The 19,101-nt window shown below is 42.1% G+C and overlaps 1 pseudogene; it reads left to right on the forward strand.

Moving 5' to 3' along the window:
- Positions 1-1,440: 1,440 nt before the first annotated feature.
- LOC116878035 lies at positions 1,441-1,753 on the forward strand (annotated as a pseudogene).
- The last annotated feature ends 17,348 nt before the right edge of the window (positions 1,754-19,101 follow it).

Genomic DNA, 19,101 nt, shown 5'->3' on the forward strand with positions numbered 1-19,101 from the left:
ATGTGCTATGGGATTTGTATTGTCCCTCCCAAGCCTATAACTTAAGATTCCTTCTTCATCCACTAAAAACAAATCTTCTCTTCTAAATTTACTTTACCAGGGCAAAGTAAAAGCTTCATAGATCCAGATCTTTAAACAATCACTTTGAAGACTATATATCCATTTTCTCTGCAAAGGTAAACCTATGCTTAATTATATAATTACAGAATTTAAGAACCAGGGAAGAACCTAATGATGGTATAGACTAACCTCTTCACTTTACAGATGAGGAAAGTAAAGCTAAGAAGAGGTTAAATGACTGAGCCATGGTCATACTCTAGCTTATTTTTTCTGATACAAAATTGGTACTATATACTTCCCCATCCTCCATTTAAAAGTCAAATCTATGACTTTCATTTGTAGCCATGATAGAATAACAGGGACCTGATTTACCCTTTACCTTAAACAAATGAAAACCATTTCAGTGGTTTGAGTTAACACTTGAGTTAACTATTAACAATAGTTTTCAAATATTGGACAAAACGCAGCAGAGGACAGTGATGTTCAAAAGAAGAGAAACAAATGAAGTGGATCTATAATTACCCCAGCTTACTGCCCAGAGAGATTCCAGGCTACGGCACAGGCATGAGAACCCCAACAAAGCCTGGAAATTTTCCTGAGTTGAAGAGGCAGAGGTGAGAATTCAGACTGCCTAAGGCAGTTAAGATTTATAGGGTAGTTGACCAGAGAGGTGAAAGCTAAACACAGAGAAAGTACTGGAGATCTACAGGGGCTCCCCCTTGAGTCTTTAATTAACATAGATGTGTATGGAAACTACCTGAGGCCAAGAAAAAAAAAATAGCTGAAGGGAGCAATTACTGGCATTCACACAGGGGTGGAAATACTTCACATTCCCAACAATCTAAATGGAAAAACTTTCTTAACACATTGGGCATTGGCTTGAGTATCAGAAAGCTATTGCCTCTTTAGTAGGCCCGTTTAGCCATTCTTTCTAAAGGCTGGTCTGCTCCTATCAGAATTTAAAGGCGAGCCTCAAAAGGATCAAACTGTTTCTATGTAACTTAACTGTATCCCAGAACACAACTCAAAAATATTTAAAGGAATATAGAAAGAAAGAGAGAATCAAACAGCCAATATTGTGAAATTCATAATGCCTGGGATCCAATGTTTTTATTGATACTCTTTTTTTTTTTTAACCAGGCATGCAACTGAAGTAGGAAAATACAACCCATAATGAGGAAAACAAATCAATCAGCCCACAGAAACAGATCTGACGCAGGCGGGCTCTCTGAGGCGGAGGCCCAGCCCTCTAGGCAAGACCGAGGCCCACTGCATTTTATTTCTTTTATAGTTTTACGTAGGCTAAAGTTTTGTGGGTTAGGTTAAACTTGGGACCTCCTCGAAGAGGACCCATTTATTTATGTATTCTTTCTTTCCAAAATGGCTGCCTCTAGCCCCACACAAATGTTGAATCTGTAACAAGCAATGCTGAGAAAGAGCAAGCATTTCAGCTCCTTCAGTTAAAGAACTTATGATGTCAGGAGGACAATAAGAATGTAAAGGATCCTGAAGAAATTCAAACCCTAGTGAATGAAACCAAAAGAGACCTTGGAATAAATCATCCACAGGTCCACATGGGCCAACTGTATTTGACTGACAAGCTTATCACTGAGAATCAAGAGAAGCCTAGGACCTAGGGAGCCAAGACTGGCCCCCATTGGCTGTGTGGACCACTGTCAGCATCCATTCTGTGCTTGCTACGGGGCTCCCAACAGACCACAGTGACCTCTTCCACCAGCTTAAAAGAGCCTCTTGCTCTGCCTGCCCTGTAGGAGCCGATAAACTGAGTCCAGTTTCCATTCTTCTGCAGCCTTAGTGAGAAAGTATGGTTGTCCTTGCCTAAAGTGTTAGAATGAAGAGCTGGAGCTCGCTTAGAATAATGCTGTGCATTATTGGGTCTCCTCTCCACCCCACCCCTCTTTTGTATCTTTTCACCACTTGTATAGAACACCTCCACACTTTGTTTCTTGGTTGAAAATAAACCAAATTGTCTCCCTAAAAAAACAAAACAAATAAACAAACAAAAAGATATGACACAGGTGATAAAACTAGAAGACAAAGACATTAAAACAACTGTAATAACTATGTTCCATATGTTCAAGAAAGTAGAAGGAGTGAGCATATTAAGGAAAGAAAAAGAAAGGTTAAAAATAAAGTTGAACTTCTTAATATGAAAAATACAATATTTAAGATGAAAATTCAGAACTGCTATGGCAATTATAATTTTTGCCATTATTTCTATCATTAGTAATGTCACAAATGTAGAATAATATTTTTATTGGGTCTAAAAATACTTCTTTTCATACAGAAATCTCAAAGCCACATACCATTGTGCATCAAAACTATCAGTGCAGAATAGCGTTTGCATAGTAAAAATATGTTAGCTGCCCTTGCTATTGGTATTTATAAAGAATGGAAGCAGCTCACAGCCTTTTCTGTATGCAAAACATGTTAAGCCAAGCATAACTTCTATTCAGAAGAGTTTAAAGTCCAATGAAGAATAAAAAATTGGCTCTGCAACTTCATTTTTAAGCTCGGCGCACATAAATTAGAGAAAAAAAAAACATTTCATATGCGCCACTTAAGACATGGACTGAAGCTAGCTAGAGACCCTTGCCAGGGTCAGTGATGGCGGTATTCCCAATTTGAGGGTGAGCTGAGGCTTAAAGTATCTAACATAAGAAATGTGGTAAGTAGGAGAAAATGAAGCAAGAAGCTGAAGAAGACTAAAAGGAACTCTCAAGAAGAGTGGGAATGTAAAAAATGTGAGAACTACGCTTTACAGGTATGAATGAATCTCCCTGACAGAAGCAGAGAAGGCGATAACATGAAAATGCAATTAAATTCAACCAACAGTTACTGCTTGCCTGTTACCTGCAAGGCATGGCGCCAAAGGAAGTGCTATCCCCTTCCTCCAGCAGCACAAAATATGATGCAAGAGATGGAATCAGATACATAAATAATTGCATCATAAGTCAGACTGATAGCTGCAGTAACGTAGACATAACAACAGCCAAGGGAACATAGAAGAGTGAAATAATAACTGGATCTTGGGATTGGCAAATGTGGGAAGACGACATAAAAGGCAACATTTGAACCATGTCCTGTAAAATACAAGGGATTTTACTATATATAAAGGGGAATTCTGTGGTTAATTTAATCTCCCATTAAATTCCATTTATTTCCATTTCATTAATCTCTCCATTTAATATCCCCCTCCCACACACCACCATTCCTTTCTCTGCCTCTCTCTGCCCTGCTTTATCATCTAGAGACCGCACCATCTGACCATCCTTGGTGGCTGGCTGGGTTTTAGTAGAGTTTGGTCGAAGACCCTGCCAGAGAGTAGAGGTCAGGAGGAGAGAGAGATTGGGTGTTTATTCACTGTCCCATCTCTGGGTCAGCACTGTGGTTTGGCAGTGGCTGCCACCTTCCCAGCCTACAGCTCCTACTCATGGCCCCCTTTCCCATGACTCTAGCTCTCCAGGCTGTGGTGACAGTATCTAATCCCCCTGGCCCTTTGAACCTATCGAAGGTAAGAGCTTTCCACTCTGCTAGTTTCTGGATGTCTTAAACACTGTTGTGGTTTCCCTTTACCTTGACTGTGTCTCTTAAATATCCTCTTCATTTGGACCATCTGAGTTGAATCCACTCTTAGAGAGGTATAAGTAAAGGCAAGAAGGAACACATGTCTTGATTGAGGAACCAAGACTGCATTACGGGGAACATCATGGAGTGGGAATCTAGGTTAGAGGAGAGTAGTTTTAGAGAACTGGGTCTAGATTGTGAGGGCCTCACTAAGGAATTTAGACTTTACTCTTTGCTAAGAGAAATCCAGTAGTAGTTATTAAGTGGATACAATCAGATCTATCTACTAGCAGGTGGTGGATGGAATGAAGAGGGACAAGACTGAAGGCAGAGAAGCCAGGTAAGGAGTTATTACAATAAGGTCCTAAAATGGGGTACTGGATGATGGTAGTGAAAATGGATTTTAAAGTGGTCAGCAATAAAATCTAGAGAGCATGGCAAATAAGTGAAATGGGGGGGGGAAAGCCAAGGGCATTTTTAAGGGTGGCTTCTAGGTTTCCAGCTTAGGAGAATGGAAGCCCTATAAACTTAGAAGAGATTCTTAGACTTGGGAACATGAGTTTGATTTGGACCACCTAGAAAGTGAAGTGCCATGGAGCATTGAGGCTGAGAACCTCAGCAAAGAGCTAAAAAATTGGGTTTATGTAATAGGAATAATGTAAGAACTAAAGATAAAAGTAGATATTATAGAGTTATGGTTCTTAGTCCTAGCAGTCCTTGAGACTCTGCTGAGGGGCCTTTAGGAAGTAAATGTCAGGGTACAGTCCCCAGATCAATTAAATCTGATTTTCATAATTCTCTACATAAAATAGTCTAAGAAAAATTTTGATGCTCTAAGGAAGGACCACTGGGATCAAAAATCAGACTTAATTTGTGTATATTTAATCAGATTTCATTGGATTTAATCTGGGTTTGGATTCTTAGATCACTCCCTAGACAATGCTTATTGCACCTGAATCAAGAGCAAAACAGAAGCAGCTCAGGGTAAAGAGCAGCGGATAGAGAGAAAAACAATAAGAAAAATTTTAATCAGGAGAGTGGATCGCATGCCCCGGACAGGTGGAAGAGGAATGAGAAGAGGTCACTCCCTCTGGTAAATAGATTCTGACTGGTCTCTGGAAAAGCAATTTTAGTAACCGCAGAAGCCAGATTGCAAGAAGCAAAGAGCAGATTGTAGATGAAGAACCAGACGGAGTGTAGACTTTCTTTCAAGAAGCTTGGTCCAGTAGGTAGGAGAAAAGAGCCCAGAACTTAAGAAGAAAAGAATTGAGAGAAAATTGTGTTGGACTTTGCAATAGAGCATGTTAGCTGACTAAGGTAAGGAAGCATCAGAGAGGAGGAGGACGATAGAGAGTGGAGGATGGGCGACTGGAAGAGCAGGGCCACAGGGGAACCTGGGGGTGGTGGGAGGTTATCAGAAGAGTCCACCAAGCAAGGGATGCCAAAGAGATAAGTTCTAGGTTGAGAAAGGTTGAGGGAGTTTGAGGCATTGTTTTCATAATCCGGTGGAAGGCCTGGGTAACTAGTGAGAGCAAAGAAGGTAGATGGGAGAGGGGGAAAGGCGGAGAACAGTCACTGAGAACTTTCCATGTGCCTGGCCACATGCTGAAATTCTACCAAGTTACCCCATTCAGTCATTTAATGTACTTTTGAAGGACAAATGTCACATGGGATAAGAAGCAAAAATTAGGCCTGTTCTGCCCAATTTCAGCCATCCAGTCACCTTGCTCCTGTGGTACTGTTACTAATTAATGGCCCTTTAAAGCTTAACCTGCATTCTGTTTTAAGTTAAATGCTCATTTCTAGCTGAATAGGGAAAGATTTCAGCTATGATAATATTTCCTTAGTTTAGTTTAAAGAGAAGAGCCATAGAAGAACATTTTAAAGAAAGAGAAAAAGCCTATTACTGAGAATGCTCCATTAGCAAGGGCAAAGAAAGATGGGGCTTTAAAAAGATAGTGTTTAATGGCCCAAGCTAATGGCAATTAATAAATATTTAGGAAGTGGAATTAACCTGCATATTTTTAAGTTCTCCTTTAAATGTTAAATACGTTAAGTTTAGATTACAAATCCATCAAGGGCTAGGACTATGCCACCCCTTTCTGTGATGCCTGGGCAACTGTGTGGGCTCAGGGGATATTAACAAAGGATTTAGTAATCTTACATCGCCAGACCACCTCCCCATTATTATCCATGCCATACAGTACAGGCAAGAAGGCCAGTAAGCTGAATGGCTCCCCCTTTTCCAGATGCAGGTGGAGCCTCGACATAGGAAACCCATGACATTGGGCGTCCCTTTCTCTCAGAAACACTTTCCAAAATTGGGATCAGTAAATTCAGAAGAAGGGTTTCCTTCCTTGACACCCTCGTGAACCAAGATGGGGAATGCACATAGCCACAAAGAAAGGCAGGAAACTTGACCAACCTGCCTGAAGGAGCCTTGGGAAATCCCAGAGGGATGACCGATCCTTCAGCTTCCAAAAATCCAGTGGGAATAGAGGTGGAGATAAGGATGACGAGGGCTGGGATGAACTCAAAGTAGCACCCCTACTTGGCTCTCCGCAGCTTGAATACCAAGCCACTATTCATTGTTTCTCAATAATTGCTTATGTCTAGTCTACTTACAAAAACAAGTTTCAGATGATCAGAACTCCCTCTCTTAAATCCAGAAGGTATGCAACTTTTCAGTTACGTGGAAACTAGATCCCAGTTTTTATCACTCACCACCACAATCTTAGACCTAAGCACAATGCCTGGCACATAAGACAGCTGGGGCTCACTAGCTTGTTATTGAATGCTTGAATTTTGCACATGTGATCCCACTTTCTTGGGTTTCTACATATTATTTTTATTGTTTAAAAACTTCTTGTAAAGTGTTTTTAAAGGTACTGCTATCCTTTTTCATAATCCTTTACATAAAATAGTCTAAGAAGAGTTTTGATGCTCTAAGGAAGAATCACTATGTAGACACAAAGACATTTGCCTAACGTTCCATGGACTTCTTTTACCTATAGTCCTAGAAGTGCTCTACCATATGTGCACTGCAGAAGTATTAATCTGAAACCCTAGGGCTTTCTGTCCTCTGTCTCCTAAATACATAGCTTTTCAAAGTGTTGTAGTTGGAAGACCGTCAAGGCTTGTATCACCTGACATTTACTTAATGCATTTCTTTACCGGAGTCTCCCAGAGTTCTCTATTACATCCTGGGCAGGTAGATAGAAGACAAACATTTTCATTTTGTCTCCATGCTAATAGGTCAAAATGATGACAAAATCGGAAAGAGAACCCACACCTTTGGCTTTATTGCAGATTTCATCCTGCTTAACCTTTATCCAAACCTCGGCTTCCTCTCAGCCTCTTCCTTAGCAGTTCATCTTCCTAATTCATGACCATTCCAGCTGGGTAAGGGTGACTCCTAAACTATAATAACAGGAGTAGTAAACGTAATTTTATATAGGATCTTGCACACAGCTCCATTACAAAATGCTGTGCCAACGTACGAGTTGTAGAATTACAGAGTGGCGCTACTGAATTAAATAATAAGGAACAGCTAATACTAATAATTAACTTAATTTATGGTCTAGTCGAACTGTCACAACTGAGGCAGCTCTCCCCCCGCCCCTCCTCTCCCTGTCTTGTCTTCCTCCTCCCTCCTCCTTTGGCAACAGCAACCAAATGATGTGCTGAGATTGTCATCTTAGTCATCATGAAGTCAAGTCACTTCTTCCTTTATTCTTCATTTTATGACCTTACTAGATCAAGAATTTCCAGCCTTTGTGGAGTTATATCACCCCACCATCGTTCCATTTCACTACCGCTTCTCCCGATGGCATGCACTTGGTGGGGAGGGCATACCAGGATGCATTGAAATACCTTGAGAATCTGCAACAACTTCACAAAGGCTCTTGATTTTTGCCAAATCAAGGTTGGCTATGACTCCCTTACATGGTAACCTTGTAAAGAGGGTTCTCCTCTCCACTTAAACCAAGGGACTAAAACTCAAACACGTCAGCAAGGTAATGTGGGGTCACATGGCAGAAATTGGGAATGACTGTTTTTCCAGTGTCTGTGTATGGTAGATTTCCATGGACACGCTAACCTCACTGGTAATTGGAAGTCAATTACCAGTCAGAATTCAAGAATGTTCTTATATGAACTTGATCTAAAAACTCATGCAGATCAGATTCAACACAGAATACCCATTTTTAACACATTCATTATTGTTTATTAACATATGTAACACATTTTATTATACCTATCATACCCACATTTATTTATACCCATTTTAACACCTTTATTAACAACTTTATTAATCACTTATCTCCCTACCCACTGACCCCCAGCTTCTAAGTTCTGAAGCAGGAATATGGGCCTTCTCTACAATCAAAATAATGTAACTTGGTGACCAAACTCTCTAGGGCCACCAAAACGGCTCCCTCTGTAAGGTACATTCTTGTGGCCAAACCAAATTAGGATTAGGACTCGAAGGCTCTTTATATTGTCTGCTGCAGCATGAGGGGTAATTGTCAGTGTCCTCCATGCCCTGATAAAATTGCTAACTTACCTGAATAAAATGTATCTTAATAACACTCCATGTTGGGGAGAGGGACGTAGCAGGAAGTAGCACTAACCATTTTAAGTGTCTTTTATTATTGCATAAAAGTGATTAACTAACAATTTATTACTAGGTTAAGACATCAAAACAACTAAAATGAACATAGAAATCCAACATTGTCAGATTCTTCTGGACTACAGGAGAGTAACTGACATATTCATCTCCCAGCACCCCTCCCCGCCCCGCCCCCCATGAAATTCTTCAAAGGAACTCATGTTTCTCTCATTATAATATATAATGACATAGAGGTGACAGATGGGCCCAGGTCTGAGTCCCGTCAAGCTTGGAGTTACTTTACTTTTTTTTTTAAGATTTTATTTATTTATTTATTTGACAGAGAGATATCACAAGTAGGCAGAGAGGCAGGCAGAGAGAGAGAAAGGGGGAAGCAGGCTCCCTGCTGAGCAGAGAGCCCGATATGAGACTCGATCCCAGGATCCTGAGATCATGACCTGAGCAAAAGGTAGAGGCTTAACCCATTGAGCCACCCAGGTGCTCCCCCCCTCTTTTTTTTAATGTCAGGGAAAAAGTTCTCTTTGCTTTCCTGAAGATGAGCTTATCTGCTATAAAAGAAAAACAGTACTCTCTTTAACTATGGACCAAACCAAGAAAGATTTCCCATTCTTGCCTCTTGCCACCATATATTTTTTCCCATTTGGTTTGGCTGATATCACAACCAAAACAGAAGCCTTCCTGACCACCATCCTCCCAATTCTACGGCCTTGCAATATGTGCTAGAAAAATGATTCACTGTGTAAAACTATGTTTGGCAAATAGAATGGGAAATTTCTGTTTGCAGAGTTCTTTGGTTTTAGCCTTTGCTTTCCCAGAATGAACACAGGCCCTTTCAGATTCTTAAAATCCAAGATGGCCGAAATCCTTCTCTACAAGTCAATGTCTGACAAACATGAATTTAAATCCACTGGCACCACTTACTCACTTGCCACAAGTCTCTCTGAGCCTATTTCATCATCTGTAAAATGGGGCCAAGCCAAGTGAGAGCTGTTGGCTCTCCTGCCCCATTCTTGCTGTTCACTTCCAGTCTGTGTGATTAGCAGCCTGGATTTTACTGCCTATAATATTTACCACATGTAGCAACTAGTTTAATTATGACAATAGTTGATAGAAAATCATTTTTGGAAGTAATTGGACTACTCTGGAAATTTCCTGGGCTCATTTCAGAGGTTGTGTCCGAGAAAATAGGCAAAGACCAGGGTTCTCAGTCCTCCTTGAGCCTTGGGACCCCTCACCTTCCAACTTAACAAATGACCCTGGGTGTTTATTTATTAGTGACTGAAGAGCTTTTGTAAACCAATTACCATGAGCAAACGGCACTTATTGTAAAGCAATAAACAACAATAAACCTTGCCCTTATCTAAATTCATTGCTCTAAGCCACAGACCTGCAGGGAACAGTTAGGTTTAAAACTCACAGTTGGTTAAGATTGAAGATTTATAAGCACTCCAGTCCAGCTCCCCTTGGGGAGCCAACAATGCCAAAGTACCAAGTCTAGAAGGCCAAATAACCCACATAAGGGTCACCTTTGGTCTTTCACTGGGGGCAGGGGAGGAAAGGGAGAAGAAAAAAATTCTGGGTTTATCCAAATACCTTTTTTCCCAGGACATATTAGTATGCAACACATTACAATTTCTCATCCAGGTATACTGATCAATAAAATAAATGGAAAAATCATTGTTGCCAAGTTACACATGGTGGGTTGAACACTCACATTTATCTCTATGCTCACAAAACAAATCAGCAAAAAAAAATTTTTTTTAATGCCATAAACTCACAAAGACTAAAAGAGCACTAGACAAACACACAGCAAATGAAAGAAAGAAATGATATTCAGAGAAAGATGAAACCTAAACATCCTGGAGAAGCAAATTAGTTAGAGTCACAGAATCCCAAAGACTCAGACACTGGAGGCAACAGCTACCTCCAAGGGTCAGAGTTCTGGGCAGGCCTGAAAACAGAAGGATTGGTTGAACATTGAAATAAAACCCATTTAGATCACTTCTAGTTCCCTTTCCCTTCCCCCTTTCCCCCTCCCCCACTCCTCCAGGATTCTGTTCAGAAGAGGGACACCAGAAACTTTGAAGAGGGCTGGATGGCGGCCCTGAAGATAGTTTGCACACCTGCCTGCTTCCCACACCTGGCTTGTAGCACATCAGCAGCTGGGCTTATAGCCCCAAAGGGCAAACTGAAGGATTTTTCTCTGAGGAAATGGACAGGCCCAAGAAAAACTGAGGTCCCATTAGTTGACTCAGATCCTAGTTGGAGTGACCAGATTCAGCAAATAAAAATACAGGATGTGCAAGTACATTTGAATTTTAGATAAACAACAGAAAATGCCGTCATGTAAATATGTCCCATACAATATTTGGGGCATGCTTATATTAAAAAGCTATTTATTTTGTATCTGAAATCCAAACTGAACTCGGCCTCCTGTATTGTATCTGGCATCTCTATCCCCGACCCCAAATTCCAGTTGGGTTCTTAGTGCCTCATTCTCTCCCTTTTTTTTTTTTTTTTAAGTCAGTGCCTCATTCTCATACAGAAATTCAGGCTGAGGACCAGCAGATGTGTGAGAAAGGCCTCCAGCAGGAAAGACAGAGAGGCCAAAACCAAGAAGGACACCCAGAAAAAACAGAAACAATAAAGGAAAAGGAGAGAACTAAATGAACATGAATGAATGTCATCAGAGAGAAAGAGAAAAATCGCTTCCATGAAATAAGAACAGCGGTCTATTAAAAAAGGAAAGAGGAGGGGCGCCCGGTGGCTCAGTGGGTTAAGCCTCTGCCTTCGGCTCAGGTCATGGTCTCAGGGTGCTGGGATCGAGCCCCGCATTGGGCTCTCTGCTCAGCAGGGAACCTGTTTCCCTCCCCCCGCCGCCGCCGCCTTCTTCTCAGCTTGCTTGTGATCTCTGTCTGTCAAATAAATAAATTAGGAAAGAGGAAATAAAGGGAGTGAAGAAGAAAGCCCAAAGGAAAAAAGAGAATGCTTAGAAATTGAAAATATGATTTTTGAAATTCAAAATTTACTGTAAGGGAAGATAAATAAAGGAGTCCTGGGATGGGGCGTTGGATGAGGAAGCTATCCAAGTGGGGGCTACCCCAGCACGAGGCAGGAGAAGTACAAGATGAACGTGGACAATCCATTGTGCTGGAAAGCAAGAAAGTGCTTTCAAGAATGATGGGCATGTGTCAAAGGACACAGAAGACAACCTGAAGGGACTCCCACTGCTTAAACTGGGGACAATTTCAGTATTAAAACATATAACGAATAAATTAAAAGTTTGATGAGGAAAGAGATATTTGCATAGTTTTCAATTAACTCCCCACTAACTACTTATTAATTATGGAATAACTGGCCTGTTACTTCCCGAAGTGCTAGGATGGTGTACATCAGACTGAGGACTTCCTCTAGACTGAGGCCAACTGAAAACACGTTGGAGACAATTGTTCAAACCTGAATGCAATCAAAGTGTCAGGCAGTGGTAACACAACTTCCTGATGTTTGGGACTGTATTGTGGATTTGCAGGTTGTGTTTTCTTGCTAGGAAATATGCAATAAAATCTGGAGGATGACAGAGCATCAGATCAACAATTCACTCTCAATGGTTCCAGGGAAAAATGTTCTCTACACTGTACTTGCAACTTTTCTGAAAGTGTGTGATTATTTCAAAACAAAAAAAAATAAAAAATCATACACTTGTCAGGATAATTAAACGGGCTAGTGTATATAAAAGACAATGTGTGTTATAAAACAGTGGTTTCCTCACATTTGGGTTTTGTGGTCCAGTAAAACCTGTTTTTAATTGCGGGAGCACTATAATCCCCACCTTTTTATTTAGCCATAGAATGACATGAAGAAGAAGACAATCGTCAATTACAACTATCATTTTATAAATAATCATTTCTGTGAGGAGCTACTTACGTTGGTGGGTGTAAGGGCCTATTCAGCCAGAGCAGCTCCACCCCTGTTGAACCGCCATTTTGTTGTAAAACTTAGATTGACATCCCCCCACCCCACCCCGGGGAACTTACTTAAAAGCAAGTCCGGGAAACCAGTCCCACGTAACAAAGTCCAAGTATAATGGTAGGTCAGGCCAGGAGGAGGTATTCAGTCAGTGGGGGCGCATACTGTCTCCTAGCTACCAAGGAGTATGGGCCCCTGCCCTTTGGGAGCCTTTTGGTGCCAATCCTAACCAAGGTGTGATAGGCTGGTTCAAATGTCTACTAGGGTAAATTGTAATTCAGTTGGTCGCCTAGCATCACTGTGGAGTTTCCTGTGTGTGTTACAATCTCATTGGCCACCTGTGTGTGGCCAGGCCCAACCACATGGCCTTTGCTCTATAAAACTTAGTCTGGAAAGCAGGGAGGTGTCGTCCTCTCTGTAGGGGTGGCCGCAACCGGTCTGTTTGACAGTCGGTCTGATTCCTGATGCTTGGCGTGAAATAAAGCTTTGCTTGACCTTCGCTTTGTATCAGTCTCGCTCCTTTAATCACGGACCCATTATTGGGTTACCCAATTTGGGGGGACCCAACAGCGGGGACACAATCTCAAAACTTAAAAATAGAATACATTTGTCCCTAAGTAAAACTGGGCACACTGCTCTTATTCTTGCTATTTTGCTATTGTACCAACTTGTGAAAATGTCTTCATGAACCAGATCATGTCCCTGTACTTGAGGCCCAGGCTCTCCCCTTCCCCTGCCCTTTCACCTAACCTATAAGGTTGTACTGTCTAGTATGGCCATTAGCCACATGTGGCTAGCAAGTACTTGACATAATTTTTAAATTAAATGTAAAGATAAGTAAAAAACACACACTGGGTTTCAAAAATGTAGTATGAAAAAAATATCAAAAATCTCCCCCTATAATTGTATATTGATTACATGTTGAAATAATAGCATTTTGGACACCCTGGGTTAAACATTATTAAAATGAATTTCACTCATTTCTTTTTATCTTTGTGAATGTGGTTACTAGAAAATTTTCAGTTACCTATGTGACTCACATTGCATTTCCAGTGCACAGCACTGCTCTAAGGAACAGTCCTGTCTTTTCCAAATCAGTTTGTACACTTTTGTTGTGCAGAGCTGGGAGATCAAGAGAAATGGGGTTGGAGAGGTGGGAGGAAAGAGAAAAGGGGAATGAAGAGGGGACATGAACATATAGCTTGGGCATTGAGGACAATTTGAGGGATTTGGTGGTAAAAGTCTCTGTCAGATGCAGATTGAGAAAAAGAGAATTTAAAGAAGGAAATTTAAGAAGTTTAAATTTAAAAGGAAAGAAGTTTAAATTTAAAAGGAAATTTAAGAAGTGTCCTTTGAGATATAAATCAGATTCCCTTTAGCGTTCTTTGAGAGATTTGCAGCTCTAAAGATTGCAATGCAAGTTTCATTTCTTCTTGGTTCTGGGATTACCATCTTTGATTTTGATTCTGGGAAATTGGGCCTCCGGAGGACCTCAGGATTTACATGGTTACTTTATTATTCTAAATATTCATCGAATTAGTCCACGAAACTCTCTAGGACTTTTTTTCCCATCCCTTTTCCCTGTTCTTTCTACCCTTGCAACTGGGGCCTAGGGTAATATGAGAGTAGCTTGCTTAGTGCTAGAAGGACCCATCAACATTCCCACCCCTACCCTATTTGATCCCATCTCTTGCTTTGTTAGACCTCACACAACCTTCCTGTGGGACAGACAGGTGCTGGTGGTCACATTCTCATGGAAGTCTCATCCCATTAAGGCTTTCTTACCCACTAGGCTTCTTCTTAAAGATGAAAAATCATTTGCTTAATGAGATGTCACTTTCCTACCATGCTCATCCGTTAATTATTCACGGCTCCCTCCCCTGGGGAAACCCACCTTCTGAAATGTAGGAACAAGTCCCCAGGACAAGAGCAAGAGAAGGAACAGACAGCAGCCACAGCCAACCCCTCAGACCAACTTCATGTGTGTTTGAATTCCTCAAGTTCTGGAGAAATCTAGAGAAGCTGCCATTCTTCCAATAAATGGCTCAAGGACACATAGCCCTTCCATTTCCCCTTCCTTCAGCTCTACCCTTTCCCCCAACTTTCCTTTTCTAGCTCTCTCCAGCACTCACTTCTTCCTCTCCATCTTCCCCTCACAGAGTCTGGATCCTCTTTTGAACCCCACCATGGAGGCAGGGACAGTTTGCTTCTTCTCCAGAGGACATGGCACAGAAGCCTTTCAACTGGCTCTAGAATGAACCACTGGTTGGGAAGACTTTCAGACTCCAGGAGAAAGTTGGAAAGGCCAGGGTATTTGGAAGGGTAGGAGCCTCTCCTGGGGTTCTAAAAGCTTAACACTTTCATAACCTGCTTAATTTAACTGGATAAAGCTGGTCTTTTTGGGAGTCTACTCTGAGGGATCCCTTGGCTTATCTATCACCACTGATCTGAGAGCTCCTTTGCAAAGGGGCACAGAGCTGTGGCAGGTCATAGCCTGAATTCTCATTCTGGCTGACTATATACGAGCAGTAAGCTTTATAACGTCACCATAATCAGAGTGAAAGACTTTCTAAGCATTGCTTTCCTCTGCAGAATAACACAGAAAACCACTGAGGGGAAACTCATGCAACAGCTTTTCTGGGCCCAGTCTTTCTAAGGCCAGTTCACTCAAGTCTTCCTTCAAAAATCACTTCCCCAGAGATGCCCTTCCTGACTACCTTGTCTCTGGTAGCAATTCTCCAGCCCCACTCACCCTGCATAAACGCTACAGGCCGGCACTATAGCGCCTTCAATGTTCTTGCTCATACTGACTCTAAGAAGGTTAGAATATAAACTCCTGAAGACCAGGAACATTGTCTACCTTAGGCTGTCCCTCCAATGCATGGCCCATCCTGGGTGCTCGGTGGTCATCTCTTGAATGAACAAGTGAGGTAAAGACTTTGGCTTTAGGAGGGGAGCCATGCCCCTCTTTGCTCTGTAGGGAGCCAGGTGACCTGCAAACGCTCAGAATGTGCTGGATAACTGAACAAAGGCACAGTGGTTGAGGCCCTTGTAGGTGCTGCCCTGCCCGGGGAACCGGACAAAGAAGGGTGGAGTGCTTTAATTGGAAATGGTACTCCCATTACCTTATTCCAAGCTGAGTGCGGCCAAAAAGGATAGAATCCCCTGGATAGGTACTTGCCAAAAGGATTAGAAGAGAGGAAAGAAGAAAAGATTAATGGGAAGTCCATCACTCTAAACTTCAAAAGGTACGTACTGTACCTGGGAACAAGGCCAAAGCCAAGGGGTGGGTGTGGACCACATAGCTTCAAGGGTAAGCCTTGGTGTGGAGGAAGACCTGTGTGGCCCGGGACTGCTGTGATATGGTAGAAAATAGGTTAATGGGATCATTAGGGATGCAGATGGACCTAGATTTCAAGGAGAGCTAGGGCGTATAGGAGGGTCATCCCAGATGCCTTTTGGGCAAGATTTCAGGCAGAAGTGTGTGTGGGCCTCACCTCGCTCTCTTAGGAAGGGCATAAACCTAGGTGAGCCTCTCTGAACCAAGTAGACAAAGGCAGGTGGGGGTTTTCCTCCCTTTGAGGGCATATATGCAAGTGCCTAGTGGCATGGGGGCATCCTGCCAGCTGGGGTCTGCTCTGTTGGTCAAGAGAAGGCTGAGAAGGAGGAGGCTGCCTTGCACTGGTGGGAGCACTTTACTGTCAAAAGGGTTTTGGGTCCATTATCTTATTTTACTCCCATTTCTGCAGGACTGAGGGCAGTTACTGTTTTCATGTCCACTTATGAGCAGGGAGAATGGAACTCGGTAAGTTTGCAGCTTATCTAGTCAACTTGCTTCAAACAGTAGGGGAATGGTGCTCTCTCTCCACCAGGTTTCTAAAATGTGGAACCCCTGCCTCAGAATCACCAGGGAGAGCAAGCACCACCACAGAAATCCTTAATTAGGGGACCTCTGGGGTCAGAGTCCAGAAATCTGCATTTTTCTTATGAATTTCAGGCGATTCTTAAGCCTACTAATTATTTAGCCCGGTGTGCCATCCTTCACTCTAAACCAGCCATTAGCTCAATTCTGAACACATTGATTCCTGTATTCTTTTTTCTCAAATAGTCTCCCTTTGAACTGGGAACCCAAAGAGTTCCTTAGGAGAGAGATCAGGTGTTGGTAAAGTGAAACATGAACGCACGTTGATAAGGCCCATTTGAACTCTGGGGAGGAACACTGGTTGAAACAATCATAATTCAATTGCAGACTGTAAAACACAGCAGAGCCTGGGAACCTGCTCTTCAGTGGTTAAAGCGACATGCAACCCGACTAGCCCGTCAAGTGTTCCGGGACTTAAAAGAATTGACAAAGAGCTTGGGAGTCATTGCAACTGGCAGAACCAAAGCTCCACGGGCAGGCTGGGGGCTGTGGAAACAAGATCCGCTGCAACAAGTTCCAGAGCAAAACAAAGGAAGCATTTTCAAACGACTGTTGGACGTTTTATAAAGTAAGGACGGGGGAGGATCTGCCCCAACAACCAGAGCGGCTGAAGGAAATACCCAGGGCCACCAGAGAATGGATTCTGAGGCCCAGAGGGACGGCAGGAGTCATAATCTATATTTTAGTGGTACGTACCGTGAGTTTGTGGAAGTGGAAGTGAGTTGCTAGGAACAGTGTCTTTGACTGTATAGTAGTAGTTCCTTGCATTTGCAGCACTCCTGATGGCTTAAAATCCTCCATCTAACCATGCTCCTGGGACCCCACAGTACCTTAAAAATACAAAGCCTTGTCACTCTCCTTCACTGGCTGTAATCTTCACCTGTGCTCTGCAGTAGTTGTCATCCCTGCTTTGCAAGCGAGAAAGTTTAGGCTTATAGAACGAAGGGATCTCGGGAAGAGTGCCCGACTCTTTTGTGGAGAAGCTAGGACTCACCCCTGGGAGCTTTCCCTTTTCTACACCTGCCCCCCCAGTATTGACGCCTGCAAATAAAAAACTGTAGCTCAGGCAATCGTAGCAGGTGAAGGCTATAAGCCAACCTCCCATCTGGCAGATGAGAAGACTGAGGCACTTGAAGTACGATTGAGGCTTTGTCCCAGGTCTCGTGGTTATCAGCAGGGCTCAGATCCTGGATCCCGTCTCCTGACCATTAGGTTCAAAGTTCATTCGTTCCACTCTGCCTGGCTTCCTTTCATAGTTTATGCGTAGCTACATATAAATCACCCATGTTAACTCAGACGCTTGGAATAAATACCTTTAAAAAGGGAACTCCCTGAAGTATAGGAACCTAACAGATTAAAAAGTCATTACGGTGATTTAAAAGGCCATCTCTGGCTTTAAAATCTCGGAGCTTTTGGCTTCTCACACCTTGATATTATAATCAACATACTTGCAACAGGAAGCAGGACAGAAATACTTGCTCTGAGTGATGTCCAGATTTCTCCCATTGGTGTAGATTGTTATAAGCTCCAGACAATGGCAAAACCACAAAAGTCATCTCATGTTAGATGCTGGTCATAGGGAGAGAACAATAGAAAGGAAAATTGATTCAAAACATGATTTCTAAAGTTAGCAGTTACTAGAGGCCGCATGAGGACTAGCCCCAGGACAAAAGGTAAAAATGAGTGCACTTTGCAGGGATGGGAACAGGTGTGTGTACGCCCATGCTCATAGGAGCATTATTCAATAGCCAAAAGGTGGAAGCAACCCAAGTGTCCATCAACAGACGGACGGATAAGCAAAGTGTGCTGTATCCACACATACAATGAAATAATCTGTAGCTGTTAAAAGGAAGGGAATTTTGACATGTTACAACATGGATAAACCCTGAAGACATCATGCTAAGTGAAATAAGCCAGTCACAAAAGGACAGATATTGTATGATTCCTCTTAGGTGAGGTTCTTAGTGAAAATTCATGCAGAAAGTGGAATGGTGGGCGCGAGGGACTGTGATAAGGGGAGAATGGGGGGTTAGTGTTTAACAGGTTTCAAGTTTCAAAAAAAAAAATGAGTGCGCCTTGTTTTTTTGTTTCCTCCCTCATTTCCTATGGGCAATAGGGTTCTATGTCCTTAGAACAGCCTGGAGAATCCGGTTCAAGCTCCAGGTTTTTTTCATCCCTTTCCAAAATATTCACTGAACACAGCACTACAAGCAAACAGTAAGACAAATCCAGAATGTGGGACATTGTATGAGACAACCCCGCCTCTTTAAAAGTCAGTGTCGCTAAAAAAGGAATGAAGGGGAGATTATTCTAGAGACATAATCAAACACAATACATGCATGACCTATGATTGGTTGCTATTTGGGGAAAACAAAACACTCTAAAAGACATTTGGGGAACAACAGAAAAGGTGTGAATATTGACTTACTATTAGGTAATATTTAAAAATTTGGGGTGCTGGGTGGCTCCGTCAGTTAAGTGGCTACCTTAGGTTCAGGTCATGATCCCAGGGTCCTGGGATCAAGTCCTGCACCAGGCTCACTGCTCTGTGGGGAGACTGCTTCTCTCTCTCCCTCTGCCTGCTTGTGCTCTCTCTCTCTCTCTCTCTCTGTCAAATAAATAAATACAATCTTAATAAATAAATAAATATATAAATAATCAATCCCTGTCAGTTGCTCTAGATGTAGTAATGATACTGGGTTTACATAGGAGAACCTCTTCATTTGTGGGAGCTACATGCTGAAGTATGTAGGAGCGAAGTGTCATGATGTTTGCCATTTTCAAATGATTGAGGGAAAAGATATATATGCACATAACAGCAAAGTAACTGTACAAACCCCACAAATAACAGTAAAAACGGCAGTCATGAATAAAACAACTATTGAGTCGAAATGGTGTTTATACAGGTGTTCGTCACATTACTTTTTTTAACATT

This window comes from Lontra canadensis, unplaced genomic scaffold (genome assembly GCF_010015895.1).
Source record: "Lontra canadensis isolate GAN:19392208 unplaced genomic scaffold, GSC_riverotter_1.0 scaffold55, whole genome shotgun sequence".
Classification (NCBI taxonomy): domain Eukaryota; kingdom Metazoa; phylum Chordata; class Mammalia; order Carnivora; family Mustelidae; genus Lontra; species Lontra canadensis.